The sequence below is a fragment of the Cavia porcellus genome, unplaced genomic scaffold (assembly GCF_034190915.1).
Source record: "Cavia porcellus strain 051 isolate PalLab524CR breed Dunkin Hartley unplaced genomic scaffold, mCavPor4.1 scaffold_8, whole genome shotgun sequence".
NCBI lineage: Eukaryota > Metazoa > Chordata > Mammalia > Rodentia > Caviidae > Cavia > Cavia porcellus.
This window is the reverse complement of record NW_026947491.1, coordinates 54,428,122-54,445,715: the sequence shown is the minus strand read 5'-3', so window position 1 is coordinate 54,445,715 and position 17,594 is coordinate 54,428,122.

Here is a 17,594-nt window from a genome sequence, read left to right as displayed (position 1 = left end):
AAGAAATCAACTGATAACAAATGTTGGCTGGGCTATGGGGAAAAACAATTCTCCACTGTTGGTGGGAATATACACTGGTGCAACCACTGTGGAAATTAGTGTGGAGATTCCTCAAAAAGCTAGAATTGGAAGTTCCATTGTATCCAGCTATTCCCATCCTGGGTATTTTCCCTGAAAGTTTGAAAATCATGTCACAGTGATATATGTGCACTTATGTTTATATCAGCACAATTGGTAATAGCTAAATCTTGGACACAACCAAAATGTCCATCAACCACAGAATGGATGAAAAACACAAGGCTTTGAGTAAAATAAATTTTAAAAAGTAAATGAGATGCCTTGCATGATTTTGAGACACAGACTTAAAATCTTACACAAAATAGATAGATTTCCATTATTTCACACATTGTCTGATACATTGTGAAACTGTATTTATAGGACCTTATGTGACTATATTGGTGCTATACTGATGATATCTTGGTTAACTTTACTAGTTTTAATGTCTTTTTTTTAGTCCTACTGTTACCTTTTGACAGCAACATACAGTTCAACATTATTTTACTTAAGTATCTATACCTACTACTCTTTTCTGAGTTACTGTTTATTTAAAAGAGTTGAATTGCATTCTGCTGGCTTAAAATGTTATGTTCCTCATTTTTATAGGAGTTGACCTTAATTTAAAAACATATACTTACCGGTAACTCTCAGAGTATTATCTTTTCCTACTTCTGAAATTGTTTTCCTTATTACGTATGGATTCCACCCAAAAATATCTTCAACCTGGGTGTTAATGAAACAAATCTTTTGAGGTCATGAATACACAGAAATATTTTTAGTGTGTCTTTATTTTTAAGTAGTGATTCAGCTAGATGTAAAATTGTAAGCTTGAAGTTCTTTTCTGTTTATTCTTTAAAATTCATTTGATGATCATATTTTGTCTAATATGCTGTTAAGTAACATGATGTAAATATGAACATTAATCATCTTTATCATTATTTTACATTTTAATAGAATTAATAATGCTCTTTTTCCTCTACTTAGTTAGCACTCTGCCCAAATTTCAAAGGAGACTTGCAGTTCCTATCAGTTCCAGCAAATCTGTAAATCTGTCCTGCACAGTACTTCAAATAGTTTCTCTTAGAGACATTTTTCCTGGATTCCTGTACCTTTCTTTTTTTTATCTTCTGGATTAGTGAACCACTAATCTCACACAAAATTCTCATCCTTGTGTTTCTTCTTATACTTCCACTAGTAATTTCTTTCATCTTAGACCTGTGTTGAATTTGTACATCTTTATTGTTTTGTTTCTTCACTTTACTTGATCATTTAAGGGAACATTTTTATCTCTATAAGACAGAAACTTTTTCCTCTGAAAAAAGTAAAGCATGATGTGAAATCTGTGCATATCTATGTATGTGTAATTTCATCAGTGTCTATGTAAGCAAGTGTAAAATAATAATTTTATACTAATATGTATTGCATATGTCTAATACAACAGGATTCTTCTAGTCTTTTCTGTGTTCTTAGATTTCTGTCTTCCTATTTTGTATTTTCTTCTTTTTTACAATAATGAGAACCTTGCTTTTCATTATGAACACACAACTAGTTACTTGTTGCAATTTAAAATATGTAAAAACAGGGTTGGTATTTTTAATCCATGTAATTGTAATAACCCTACTGACTAGGCAATAATGTTTGAGTACAGTTCTTTTATATGTTTACTCTTAGAGTACAGTCAAAATTCTGCTTTCAAACTTATTTACCTTGATGTTTTTCCTGCTCTTTCAGTGAGGTATTAATTTATCATAGTTAAATTTATTTATTTCTGTTTTTATTCAGTTTTCATTTCCTACACAATTCATATTGTTGCTGTTTATTTTTGAATTTATAAAACATAACCATGGTTTGTGGGATACACATGATTCCCACAAAAGATGTGTCATTCCTGTTACTTCTGTTTCTTACACTAATCATTTTTTTTTCACTTAATTTTCACACTGGTTTCTGGTTTATCACTTTTGTTGCTCTATTTTAAATAAGCAAATGCATATATATTTTATGACATTTTTATTTTAATGGCAAAATCTTTTTTATTGTTTTATCATGTTTTAATAGAAACTGAAAATAATTGAATGTCACATTAAAGATCACTTTCATTTTTCTTTTGTCTAGATAGTTTTTCATGTATAGTTACTTTCTTACATGCAATCATTGTGTTGTATCTACTAAGGTACAATGGTGCACAGTTTTCTATGTTACATACTGGTGCACGTGTAATTTTGTCACATTTTGCTAAATTGTGCTCTGGAATATTTACACTAGTTTGCAAATTCAAACTCAATGTAAAGGATTGCTTGCTATTCCCTCAGTGCCTTTCACAAATGTGATTTTCTGTCTCTGTGTATGTGAATTGTGTGTATGCTACCAATTCTAATGAATCTCTGGTTGTTTTCTTCAGCATCTTAATTTTTTTATGTTGGTGCTATTATCTATCTATGTACATATCTTCACAATTTTTTGATTTTCCCTTGATTTTATTAATGACACTATTAGTAATTCTGAGACAAAGAATATTATGTTCAAATGGTGAATTTATAGATTAGTGCAGTGTATTAAATATTTTTGCTATGTTAAACTGTCCATATAAGCAAATGTAGATTCATTTCTTCTGATCAGAATTTTAAGAACGTAATTCTCCATTTCTAACATTTTACATTTATGCGTGCATATTAAAGTATTCTCTTCTGTGACTTTTACTATTTCTGGGTATAAAGCAGTTTTGTGTAGATTATAGTTGTGTGAAATATTATGTTACTTAAAAATCTATGTCATTCACACCCATGTCTGAGTGATACTTTGTAAGTTTTATAAGTTGCAGAAATACATAGTCTATTATAAATTCTAGAATGAATCATATCACCAATTTGCCTTCTCTTCTCAAAATAATATTGCATTTTTGAAGTTATGATTTTCAAGAGAATATTAAAATAATAAAAGTGAAGGTTGAAGGTCACAGTATTAAGTCAGAGAATTATTCAAGATGCAGAAAATCAGGGTCACGTAAGTTTTTTAAAATTCTTAAATTCTTAGCTGTGTTTAAAAAGTGTCCTTATTTGTTTTATATTTCAAATGATTATAGAAAACTGTTCAAAATGTGAAAATTATGTTTAAAATATTCCTCTGAAATTAAATATTAAAGTTAAATTTGTAAGTAGAGTATTGTGTGCTAATATATGAGCCTAATAATAACTTTTGCACCTACTTGGTTTAAAGGTGAGATTTACATAACTCATGGAATACTTGTCTACTTTGTGAAAAACAGATCCCTATCTCTATTTGTAGAGCATTTTATTTGTTTTATTTACATAGATTGAAGAAACCTATTTTCCTACTGTTATTTTTGATAGAATAAGTATATATAAGTATATATGTCATAGGATTTATAGCAGATTGAATCTAGATTCATTATAACAAGTGAGGTATAGTTTTGAAATTATCTTCCATGTACTAGAATCAAGTGGGGCTGAGGAAAGCAGACGGCATTAGTTACCTGAAGGAATATCTGTATGCCTGACGGAACGCAGTCATGAAATCGCTGGCCAGAGGCCCTTAGGGCAAGAGCTAAGCACAAGGCGGCCATATTAAAAAAAGTACCTGTGTGTCTCTTGTGAGACATAATCAAGGAAGGAAAATAAAAGATATGACCTAAGGAATAGGGAGCAAGGACTTTTTGTGTTTCTTATGCTGTCTTGCATATGACCAGTGTGGATCCACTTTAAATCTTGACCTTAGGGAAGACTGTATGGAACTGGAAGGGAGATGGTTTTGATTAATACAAACAAAGGAATTAGCTATCCTATAACAAGAATAAGCCAGAGAAATTTTTTACTTGTCACAAGTTAGGTATGACTTCTCATCAGTAGGTTTTAAGAATGTTCTAAGTACTATAGTTCAATTTGTTTAGCACACTAAATTTAGGAAGAAAAATTTTATCCAAAGCATGTATAGTTGAAAAGACACAGTTAGGGGTGAATTTTGCTCCAGAAGGCAAATTTGGCCATTGAGAAAATTCTCATATGGTCAGGGAATGAGAAAAGTCTCGTGGCTTATTTGGCTCAGGTACTTATTGCACTTTAAATCTTAAATAACCAACTCTCTTAACACCTGCTGTATATTTTATGAGACTCTCGTGATTACAGAAAGTCTTTAAAGTCAGACTTTCATAAATTAGCATGCTTCAATTAAGATGAAGTCTTTTCCTTCAGATATTAGACTTTTTTCCTTTGAAGATTTCTAATGAACCTTTTAAGAAACTGTGCTTTCTTTTTTTGAAATATTTTAGATGTGACATGAAATTTTGATTTTTCATATAATATATTTAACTATGATTAGGTATATAATGGACACTACAATATATTAAAAAGTATATATTTTGATAGGCTTTATTTTATTCCTACATTTGCACAAAATAATGTGTAAATATTAAAACTTTTAAAACATTCTATAGAAGTGATTTATATAATTTAGATGATTTTCTTAGAGGTTTAGTTACTTGTTCTAACTGTGGATAAATTTAGGGTAGGAGGAGATATGGAAAAAATTGTTGAAAAGCAAGAGAATACTTAAAACTTACTATTTTGTTTTCGATGCCTTTCAATGCAAGGAAGTTCTTTGCATAAGTGTTATCTTCCTCATACCTCCCTACTAGACCATCAATTATGAATGAGCTTTTTGCTGGATGACTGATTTCAAATTAATGGTAGAAAATTAAATTCCTGTTTACCTTTTGGAATGTTTCCAACAAATAAAAATATTTGTCTTCTTGATTAAGTTTATCTGAATAAGCAAAAAAATAAGCCACAAATCTAATTTTATCTTTAGCTTCAACTTTTGACCTCTACCACAGTTGTTGACTAGATTAATTGGCTTATTATACGTTTATTCTTTTTTCTTTTTCCTGTCCATGTTCTTGGAGATATTATAGCAATTAGATGAACTGGTAGACAAGACAAATGCAAACATGTTACTAGACATGAGAGTAATATGATAAGAATATGATATGCTGAAACAGACCAACTATTGAGCAATATAAAGTCAGATAATATGTACAGTTATATTTAGAGAATGTGATTTTTTTGGTGTATCCAACATTATATTAAATAAAGATTACTATTGTAATGCAAATGAAATTCTCTAACCACTAAACATTTCATGTTGAAAAGGTACTATAATATCTTCAATTTACTTTTGATGATTACAAAAAAGGTATGATGCTACTATTTTGGGGATATCAAAAGCACTGCATAAGATAATTTGTGTAAAATTCTAGCATTCAAATTTTGTTAAAATATTTAACACATTTGTGCTTTTTTTCTCTATGAAAACATTCTTCTATGAAGGTAATCTTTTTTATCTGGGACCTCTTGATTTTCCTCTGAAAGAGCTGTCAGCATTTTGGCCCACTTCTTTTATGCCCAGCTTTATCTTTTCTCTTTTCTCTTGTCAAGTGTTTCTTGATGCTCCTCAGGGATGCCAGGAGGTGTTTTCCTTAATCTCAGGGGTTCACTGTTTGCTAACAGTACATCTCCTACATATATGGCACTCATACAGTTTTCACTTGTTTTTTTAAGGGTAGAGACTGATAAAAGTACTGTAAAAATTCTCATTTGTAAGCATTGTTTTATTATGAATTTCTTTTGGTTGAATACAACTAAAATTGTAAGAAAATATATTTTGAAAATTAAAATATATTGGCATTTTTGTCCAAAGTTTGTTATTCAAAAGATCATATATAGGATGCAGAAATTTTCTTTTTTATAAGAATACTCATTTCACTGAATGCAGAGAAACATGTGATAGCATTTTCAAAGCTTCAGGACAAATCTTCTGAAGATAGATCTTAATTTATAAGAATGAAGACATTTACAAACTTTTTATATTTTCTAAGGTTAATACCTATCTAGAAAAGAGTTTATATCTAAAATTCATTATGAGGTATTGAAACAGCTAAATAATATTCTATATATACATATATATTATCTACTACAATATAATTTTGTGCTACTTGTAACATTTTTGGCAGATAATGTGGAACAGAAGAATATTTAGAAAACCTAACCTACAGCTTCTTGCAAATCTACTCATCAAAGTGTGTTGGTTAAGCTTGATTTTGTCTGCTTGAGAGGCATAGCAGCTTCCCAAGTGACTGGTGGAACACATTTCTGAGTGTGTATGGATGGATCATAGAGAAACAGTTTTGGATACCACATTTGGTCCTCTCCTCCTTCTCTGGTGATTTTTTTTTGGCTCCAATCTCTAACCATTATGTATAAACAACTTTGCTCCTTCATGCCCAACGTGCTAGACGTACCTTGAAAATTCCCTATCATGTACTGAATCCTCTGAAGTAAGACAAATTAAAACATGCCTCCTTAATGTTGTAGATGCTAGGTAATGTGTCCCAGTAACAGAAAAACTCTAATGCAGCCCCATTAGATGTTTTGATTAGATCATATGACGTTTAAACTCACCAATATAAGGTATATTACATAGTAAGACTCTTCCACCAAACAAAGACAAAATATTCAAAGTAATAGATACTATTGTAACTGAAATGTAATTGTCTTTTAACATTTCCTGGATATTGACTGTGGCTATGATTCACTCATTAGTGGTCAAGAGGAAAAAGTGTATTGCACTAATATGATTAGTACAGTAGTTTGTTTAATAATTATATTCTTGGTCAAACCTTTTTGGTGTTAAACATTGAACTTTTAGGAGAAAAAAAAAACAAGATCCAATGCTAAAGCTTATGTGGAGCTTATAAATATTAAGCAACTGACAATAATTCTTTTTCTTCTAATTTTCATCTATCCTCTGGTTGGGCAGTACATTAAAATTAAAGAATGACGCAGAATTAAAACAGCCTGGCAGGACCAGGAATACAGCTCAGTGACACAGCTCCTGCCTGGGAAGCATGAGGTTGTGAATTTGATCCCAAGCCCAAAACAAACAAACAAATAAAAATAAATTAAATAAATAAGTAGAATAAAAGTCGACCATTCAGCTACTTGGATACTGCTGCAGTGTCAGCAAGTATGTGGCCAACCTCTTTGATGAGCATGCATAAAACCTGATTTAGCTTTGGTCTGTGACACTCTAAAATAAATCATGTGTGCCATAATTCTTGGTGTTTTTATGTTGTTGATGAGTTTAGAAAAAATGATAAAATGAAACAAGTCTTTCAAAGATAGACTAGGCTATTTCAGGTCATAAAGTTTATTGTAATTTAAGAAAAAGATAATAAAAGCACAAGTATGTACCTATAAAATGTGGAATTTCTGCATTACTAGTGCTGACAGCTGAATTAATTCTCAATTATATATAATGATGAGAAATAGGTTGATTTACACCAAGTTAGCAGATCAATTGCCTGCCTTTTATAGCATGTTTAACTTCTACTCATTCTTTGAAGACCTGATTGGCGCAGTGCAAAACTATTGCACATATTAAGAAAACCAAAACTCAAGGCTCCACTAATGATGCAATATTGTAAGTAACTGAGACCTGATTATTTATGAGCATAAATGCAGGTACTTTGATCTAGCCTGTGCTCCTGTAGACCTTCTTATTAGAACATGTAATAAGCAGAGGACAGTTTTATTTGGATGTCAATTAATTTTTCTTTCTAAACTACCCTCTGGAGGAAGTTCTAAATAAACAAGAAAAAAGCCAATAAATAAGAATAAGAACAGGAAGGAAAAAAGAGAATCAAGGTGTCTGGATCATTTACAAAATATACAACTTGGCAGGCCTTAGGGTAATAGTGTAGTAATGAGTTTATATTTCCAGCAAGGTAAAGAGGAAAAATTTCATCAAGAACAAACAATTGCAAGGAAGAAAATCTGTGGCACTGAAGAAATATGAGAGCTTTCGTCACTATAGATCATTTATAAAAAGCTTTATAATAAAGTTATAATTATCAATCCAATTAATATCTTATAGAAGTTATTTAGTAATTTTAATAACATTTAATTTAATTTAGTAATATTTAAATGTTATTTAAATATTATTCAATAATGTTATTAATGCCATATTGTTTTTAGATATAAGAATTATTGAAAATATTATTTAATATATTTATTTAATATTATAGCATTAAATTCTAATATCATTTAATAATAGTAATATATTTAATTATTTATATTTAGTATACTTAATAATATTTAATTTATATTAATATTTAGTAATATTATTAATTTAATAACATTATTTATCCATATTATATTTAGAAATAAGAATTATTGAAAATATTAAAATAAGAAAAATGAATTTCCTTTTAAATTTCTGTAACTACAAAAAATGGAATTAAGCTTTGGAAAATGCTAAGTGCTACATTTTATATAGAAAGAATCAAGAACAGTCACTTTTAATCATTTAGATAAATCTCTCTAAGATACTTGTAACATATATGTTGTGTGTATATGTATTGTGGCATAAAATGCTTTTTTTGCTGTATAATATAAACATCACAAATTCAAAGGTGTTAATTTTTTTTAACACATTATAGGAGCAGAGAAAAAAATCCACTTTTGCATTAAAACTGCTTGAGGTTATTTAGCAAAATTTCTAATGCACCATCCCTACCATACCAATGAAATAAGAATTTCTGGAAGTGAAACACGCATGTAGTTATGATCTCCCTTTTATTTTAGGATAAAACTCAGATACTAGGCTGGGTGTGATGAGGCATGCCTGTACTCCTAGCATTCAGGAGGCTAAGTAGGAGGATCTCAGGGAGTTGGAGGTCATCCTGGCTACTTAGTGAGTTCAAAGACAGTGTGACCTACAGAGCAACCCTCTCTTGATACAAATAAAAAAGATAAAGAAAAAACAAGCAAAAATCAAGATGCTATAAAATCTTACAACAATTCTATAAGTTATGATATGGTTTATTATTACCATGTTACCACCACACAGGCCAAAAAATAGAACTTTGTTAGTTTCATCCTAGAAAGCTTCTCTTATCCCTGTTCCAAGAACAATTGTTTAAAAATTTTCATGAAGTAAGCATTAATTGACATGCATGTTAATAACTTACTTTCATTTCTTTATAGGTTTTACCACCCAAGAAAACTATGATTTCGTTTTCCCATTTAAAAAGCATTGCTACTTACTTATGCCTCCATCCTACTTTTCCTTTACAGTTTACCTGATGAACCTGAGCTTTTGGAGACGGAAATACAGATATAATTCAACAAGTTCTCTTTATCTATTACTTGTTTATCCAGTACTAAAATTGACATAAAAAGATGAAATAAAGGTTTTTCATTTATTTTCCAGTTTGCAATTTGGTAAATTATTTCCCTCTTATCTTCTGTTGTCCTAAAATTATTTTAATAAGCTCATAGATTCAAACATATTTGATAGGTCTGGTTTTCATATTTATATTTTTATGTATCTCAATATTTAAACTACTATCACTTTAATGTGTGAAGCATATACCATTTTCTTTGAAATAGTTTACCAAACTTTTAAATTCTTTTACTGTATCTGCTTTTGGTTAAAACTTCTTGGCCTTTTTGCTAAGATCAAGTGCATTTTTGGTCACATATGTTAATTGTACACACTAATCAGATACACTGTTGTAGCTCCTGAGATGCACAGAACATGCACCAATCATAGCTATCTAGCCTTTCACGCTCATCTCCTCCTATACTTTCCAGTTCTTAGCAATCACTGCTCTAATTTTTATTTCAAATTTTATTTTTTTAGGAGCCGTATGTGATAGACAACATGTGATATTTGAAATTCCATGTTTAGTTTACTTCACTTAATATAGTGACTTCCAATTCTGTTTACTTTGATGCAAATGGCAAGATTTCATTCATCTTTATATGGTTGAATAATGCCACATAGAGTAATATTATAAAATATAATAATCACACCATATCTTGTGTGTTTACTTGTTGATAGGTAACTAGACTGATTGCTTATTTTAGCTATTGTGAATTGTACTGCTATAACCACGGGATTCATATATTGGTTTTTCAATGTAGACTTCATCTCTGGGTGTATACCTAGGAATACACTAGCTGGGTCATGTGGTAGATCTAGTTTTACAGTTTTGAGCAACCTTCATTCTGTATTTTCCATGGTAGTTGTACTAATTTAGAGTCTTAACAGCAGTGTATGAGACTATAAGGCATTATTTATCAATTTTTTAATTTTTTTGTTTTGCCATAATCATTCTATCCAAGGTGAGATACTGTCTCTAAGTTTTAAATTTCATTTCCCTGATAACTAATGAGACCGAGCACTTTTCATATATTTGTTGGCCTTTTGTGCTTTTTCTTTCAAGAAATATCTATTCAGGTTAGCTGCCTATTGTTAATTGAATTAGTTAATTTTGTTGTTAGTTTTTTGGTTCTTTATGGATTGTAATTATGAAACCCTCTTCCAGATGGATATCACAGATAAAAAATATTTTCTTGTACTCTGTATGTTGCAGAAGATTTATTTTTAATTCAGTGCAATTCCAATAAGTTTTGCTTTTCTTTTTTGTTCCTTTGGAGTCCTATCTAGAAAACAACTGTCTGTTGCAGTGCTTCTGTTTTCCTCTAGTAATTTCTGGCTTTTTTTTTTTTTTTTTTGGTAACTTTTTTATTGGTACTGGGGATCAAACTTATGACCGCCTGCTTGGAAGGTGGGTGCTTATGCCACTGAGCTAAATCTCCAGGCCCCTCCTCAGTAATTTCTGGACTTACTTGAGATCTTTATTCCATGTAAGACAGTTTTTAATTGGGTGACAGGTAAGATTAAGTTTCAGTCTCCTGCGTGTTGATACCCACTTTCTAAGCACACTTTTTGAAGAGACTCTCCTTCACTCTAAGTTTTTGACATCTATTTTGGTGGTAGTTGCCTATAGGTGCACGGGTTTACTTTTTGTTCCTTTATATATTTCATTGTTCTCCATGTGTTTTTAAGATATCATGTTTTTCTTTTAAAAAACTATAATTCTGTAGTGCATTTTGTAGTCAGCTACTGTCATGTTTATAATTTTATTGCTTTTGCTTGAGCTTAACTGTACTATTCAGTTTGTTGTGGTTCCATGTAAATTGTAGTACATTTCTTCTGAACTATAGCTAATTTAGTACTTTTATGGGGATTTTATTGAATCTGTATATTCCTTTGGATAGGATAACTATTTTAGCACTATTAATTCTTTCAATGTATAAATGCAGAAAGTTTTATTAATTTTTGTATTCTATTCAGTTTCTTTTATTAGCATTTTGTAATTTTCATATAAATTTTACTTCTTTTTCCATTTGTGATTTTTCTCAGCAAGCTTATTAGTAGTGTATACAATGGCTACTGATGTTTCTATGATGATTTTGTATCTGCATCCTGCTATTCTATGAAATTTGTCTGCTCTGATAGTCAATTAGTTGAGTTCTTCTGGTATAGAATCGTATCTTCATGCAGGAATAATTTGACTTCTTTCATTTCTATTTGTATGCATTTTTTTCTTCTTTTGCCTAATTTCTCTGGCTAAAATTTCTAATAGTACATCAAAGAAGAAGAGTGAGAATGGACACTCTTTCTTTTTCCTGATTCTACGGGGGATCTTCTCAGTGTTTTGCCCATGCAGTATGATGTTGTGTGTTTCAGTCTCCTGCATGTTGATACCCATATTGTGATGTTGAGTTTTATGAAAATTACTTTGAATTCTTTATCAGGCTTATTATCCATTTTAATATATTTGGACTCTCTCATTTGTACCTTTAGAGGGTATTCTATTATCTTTTCCATATTCATTATATTTCCATTTCAGATTTGCATATCTGGTGGGATGGATCTCTATTTTTATGACTGTCGTAGGCTACATTTCCCTAAAGATGCATCTTTAGTTATCATTGTGGTATATGTTGCTGAATTTATTGCCAGCTGGACAACTTTGTATAGTTTCTTTGGTTGTGGTTAGAGAGTTTGAGCACAGATATTACTGTATCAGAGTTGAAGAAACTCAGTATCTCTGTGAGTTACATAAGAGAGGAGACACACTGGCAACTGAAGCAGTTGTGTGGTAGAATACAGAGTGTGTAGTATGTATTCTGTGTGGTTATTTCTACAATGGGAGTAAAGCCCATATCTGGTGATAGGTATTTATTAAAGTACTACTGATGCTGACTCCACTCCTTGTAAGGTATTCTGACACTGTTTGGCCTAGTAAAGGTGAGTAAAAGGCCATGCACGCAGCCAAAAGAGGCAGGCAGTAGTTATACCCAGTAGCATCAGTCAGTGTGACTGGACAATATGTGGAGATGACTGATTGTAGGAATCTTTGTAGATCTCAGCAGGAATTGCAGATATCTTCTCTGCTGCTATGTTTGTACCTATGCAAGAGTGGCATATCAGATTCTTTTATGATGTATGCCCAGCTTTGGGACAACATTAAAGAGCTTTTCTCAAGTGATTGTTTTAGTCGTGGTGCCTGCCAGGGATGAAGCAGTAGAGTGTCATTATTGGAACCAGCAAAATTCCTCTCAGCTATAGTGTTTGTAAGAGCAAGTGAGAGAAGATTACAGTCAGTAACAACAAAAGCTATTCTCTGGACCTTCCTAGGTTGTGTCTTGTGGGCAGGTGAGAGTTAGAGCCTTGGCACTGCTTATGGTAAAACCAGCAAAACTGTGCAGGAAAAGCAATGGAAACACTGAGTTCTTTTTCAGCTTGAGAGTAGGTGTCCATAATTGTTGCTGGGAGAGGGATACTGGTGACCATGTGGGTAACTGCTTTCAGTCCAGAAGCCATCATGGATCTACACATGACTTGCCATTCCTCTGTATTCAGAAGGTAGATATTTTACTATATAATCTTAAAGTAATTACTCCCAATTAAATTATTTTGCTTTCTTCAATTTTTTCTATGGTATTGAGGATAATTTATGAGTTCTTTTGTGATCTTGCCTCTTCTTTATCCATATGCATCTTTTTTCTTTTGAACTACGAATTCTCATGCTACAGGGTATGGATAATACAAACTTAGAATACAACATGACTCTTCATTTTCATTAGCATAACTTGTAATAGCAATGTTCTCAGAATAGCTCCAACATACTCCACTTTGTGTTAATATTAGTCATTATATCTCGGCTTTTTCTTTCGAATATTTTTTAATTATAGTTTTAAAATAGATATATGTTTAATGCTTACTACACACAAGTGCTTTTGTTTTCTGTAGCATTTGGCTGCCAAATACTTGTTCTCTTTTAGAATCCTCAGAAATTTTTCATGGAGACAGTGTTCTTTGACTTTTTTTCATGTTAATAACAGGTTTTCCAAGTCTTTTATATTGAAAATATTTTCCCAGATCACTAAATTCTTGGTTAATTATTTAATTAACTGGAATTATTTAATTTCCTGGAGTATAGTGAACATTTTATTCCATTTTCTTCTAGCCAAAGCACTGTCTTGAAGAGCTTGATGATAGTTTAACTTGTAGATTAAGAGTCTATTTGCAGTAGCAAATAGGAAAAACTTATTTTCTGTACAGGATTAACAACGTAAAAAAAGCCTTATGTTTTAAATACTTAAAATATATGATGTAAGATTATTACCTCAATTTTTTAGGTGATTGTATCAAATCAATTTACTGAACATAAACACAGAGGTACGTATAAGCATTTTGTTCTATGACTGTATAATTGGAATTTACACACAGGCTTACTTAAAATTAGTTCCAAGGTGTGTTATCCTTTTGAAAGGATGACTTTGCCTTCTATTTTTCTTGAGAGACTCCTAGTATTTGCCCATTGTCCTGTTATAATTATAAATAAAAGCCCTTTTCACTCTAAAGTATTTTATTTTGAAAGATAATTGTATATAGCCATCATCTAGCCATCTGGAGATGGATTCAGCTTCAAGTCCTGTGACCAACACTTGAGGACAGACACACTGAAATCATGCACTTGTGTATTTTGGGTGTCTGTTCTACATCTTTCACCTTATCTACAGTTGGTATTGTACTGCCACCTTTCCAGTATTTGCTGTGTGTTACAATCAAAATTAATTTATAAAGGTACATCTTTCATAAAATAAAGGCAGAAGAAAAAGAAAACATTATTTTGCTAATTTTAGATATAAAAAATTTTATTTTATGTGGTCCATGTGATATCTTTCTGACTTTTGGGAGGCATAGACTACTACTTATAGTTTTAGAAATAATATAAGTTGACTTGGTGAAAGGCAAAGGAAAATATTTTTGTCTGGTTAGGGAATACTGTATCATTTGTGTCCTCCAGTGTGTAGTAAATTCTGCTGATAAGAATGGTGAACAAGGTATGGGTTGAAAGTCTGATGACATGTGGTCAATCAATTTAGGTTTCAAAGAAAGAGATGGTAGGTCTGTAATGGTTCTCCAGGGAGGCAAAATACTCCATTAATGCACACAACGAGGGGACAAGAAAAGAAAATGCCACCTGAGCTCACACTCTCCGGGAGCTAAGAGAAATTTCAGAAACTTATGCTGGACTGTGGTTTTGTAAAATTGCTATCTCAAGTAACAAGAAGAAAAGCTCCAAGGAGCTCTTTGTAACCTGATATCGCCACAGTTTGTCTGTCAAGAGAAATTCTGTCACTAATGTAAGTGGGCTTGAGTGGACACCAAGACATCAGACTTCATTTTATGAATACTGTGATTGAGATGGACAGCTTGGATTTGGCACTCACACATAACGGGCATTTGTTTTATTTTGACCAATGTGTGCTGTTCGCTATACGTATTGCTTTAATGTTTTCAAAACAAGATTAGGAGATTTATCTCCTATTGTTTTATTTTAATATTAAAGCAATATATACTTACTAAAATAAATTTAGAAGGGAAAGGTGTGCTTTCAAAATTGATGTTATCGAAATCCTCCCCTCAGCATTCCAATTTGATTTATAGATACTGTTAATATTTATAAGTGAATACTTCCAGTTATTTTCTACGTATAGTTAATTTCCAAATATATATCATGTACATAAACACTAAAATTTATACTTTTATTAGCTTGATATTTTTCATTTAAAATCATGTTAAGGACAGCTTTCTGTTTCAGTAGATATAGATCTTCTCTGATTCCTTTTCACAGTGCATCACCATTCTATGCAATGTACTAGCATAAATGTACACCGAATGCTTTGTTTTTGAATTCAGGTAATTTTCACTGCTTAGCTTTTGTAAACCATTCTATCTTGAACATCTTGGGAGTGTCTCTTTGCACAGCCTGACAGTAGGCCTGGTAGATACTGTCTAATTATCTGCAGTTTACCCATCCAGTCACAGCGCATGGAATTCCCCTTTGGCTGTCTTACAGCTCTGGTGGAGTGAACTGAAATACCATATACATTCTTGTTTAACACATTTTTTTTGGTAAGATGAAATGCTTACATTTTTTTTTGCTTTTTTTTAGATGTATATGGAGTAGTAACTAAATGTTCAGGCTTAACTAGACTGATTCTCATTTCAAGCACTTAGTAACACTGTGACCGGTTATTTTTCTGTCCTCAAGTTTTACCTTAGGCACAATATAATGACTGGAAATGTTATGTCATGCCACTGTGAAGTTAAGTAAGTGCATTTAAATCACTTATAATAGTTCCTAAGATACAATAAAATATAAAAATATTTAATGAAAATTTGTTATAGAATTATATGATTGTATCATTTACCCATTTTCAGTAGTTTACCTTGATAGTACATGAAAGAAGTTGAGATTAAGAATATAAAGCCTATTTTCATCCTCTTATCTATAAAATTTTGATTTTCTTTTACAATAGTCATGTCGCTTTAGTTACTGAAGTATTTTAGCAAAATTTATTATTCAATAACTCAAAATTTATTGAGGAAAAACTCATTTATTTACAAAAAAATAACCTGCACAACAGGTTGATGATATAAAAGCAAAACAAAACAAAACAAAACAAAACAGCAGTTTTCTTGAAGGTATAATGTACAGGTAGTTAGAAACTGCTGCTTTGATACAATAAAATGAATGCTGTGAAAGAATTAACACAGTTCATGCTGGGTTGCGATAAACAAAAGTGAAGAAAACTTCATATGATGCCACTAAGTTTGTATATAATTTATAAAACATTTGATAAAAAATTAAAGTTTGCACTACGTCGGTCATTCCTAGGGTTCAATAGCTCTCTTTCCTTAACTTTTAGTTTTTCTTAGGCTTATTTTACACACACACACCCTATAGTCTGCAGCAGAATGTCCTCTATATAAGCTTAGACATACATACCCTGTTTTATTATATGGCTACATACACCAAATTCTCTTAATCTTATGAGACAGGTCTTACTGTACTTCTGAATAAACTGGAGTTAATACATTTAGGACAGGGTCTGTTTACACATAGAAAGATAAAGGTAGTAAATGTACAATTCCTGTTTTGATGTTTTAAATCAAGTGTACTAATTCAGGATACTTGTGAAGTCAGCTCAGTTCACAGCCTCAGTTGTTTGCAGAGTTTTCTTAGAACATTACTAATAATTGTTTGCTGCTCTACCCTGATTTCTTGAAAACTGAAAATATTCACTGCAATTGTTTGCTTTTGTTATTTTTCGTTTTGTTCGTTTTGGCAATATGTTTGCATACATCCAATCCAAGAGCATTATTCAGTTTTCTCGGCTGCTGATTGGCTACTGTAACCTATCCTCCACAGAGGCACTGGTATTCTACATTTTAACAGTTGCTGTGTAGCAATCTGAAGTGTCCCTTGTTTTGTTCTTCTCAAAACCCAAAAATCCCTGAGATGCAGCCAAAACACCCTGCACCATCTAAGGCTTTATTAATATAGTATTTTATTAAATTAAATTATGTAACTATGGGAGAAATATTGTATTTAGGGTTTAAACTCTGAAAATAGGCATTTTTTGATACATCTGAAATTCAGTTTTTCACAATTAGAGGATGTTTTAGGAATGTAACCTCTGCTAATTTCAGGGTTACACTGTATACAAAATAACTATTATGGGCACCAGTAAATTTTATGTTTTATTATTTTATTACTGTCAAATCTGAATCATGAAAAAACAAGTGAACTTGCAGATTGCTGAAGATCAGGGGACTTCTGTAACATTATTTCATTTTGTGACTCTTTAGGAGGTAAAATGTGTTTTAAAGATACACTCATATATGTAATTGTTGCATTCTACTATATTTTAATGCCTTCTATCTAACATGCCTCTTATCCTTCTTCATTTTTTCTCCTTACCCTGTTGGTAAACCAAGAACACTTTCAAGATTTTAAGATATAATATTAATATTGATATCACGTGAATATATATATATATGTATATATGTATATACATATATATACAGCTTACTTGAACAAAGATACTTTCTCATGCTGTACTCTTACAAAATTAACTTTTGCAGAATGTCCTTTGCATGATGTTAAAGCATCTTCTAAGAGGAAGGAAAATTATAAGTTCGCTGCAGAAACCAGTAAGTTCCTATACTAGTGTCACAATCTGCTGTGCCAATGCATAGTCTCAGCACTCACTTTAGTCGGTCCGGCCATAAATTCTTTTTTTTCCACAGTG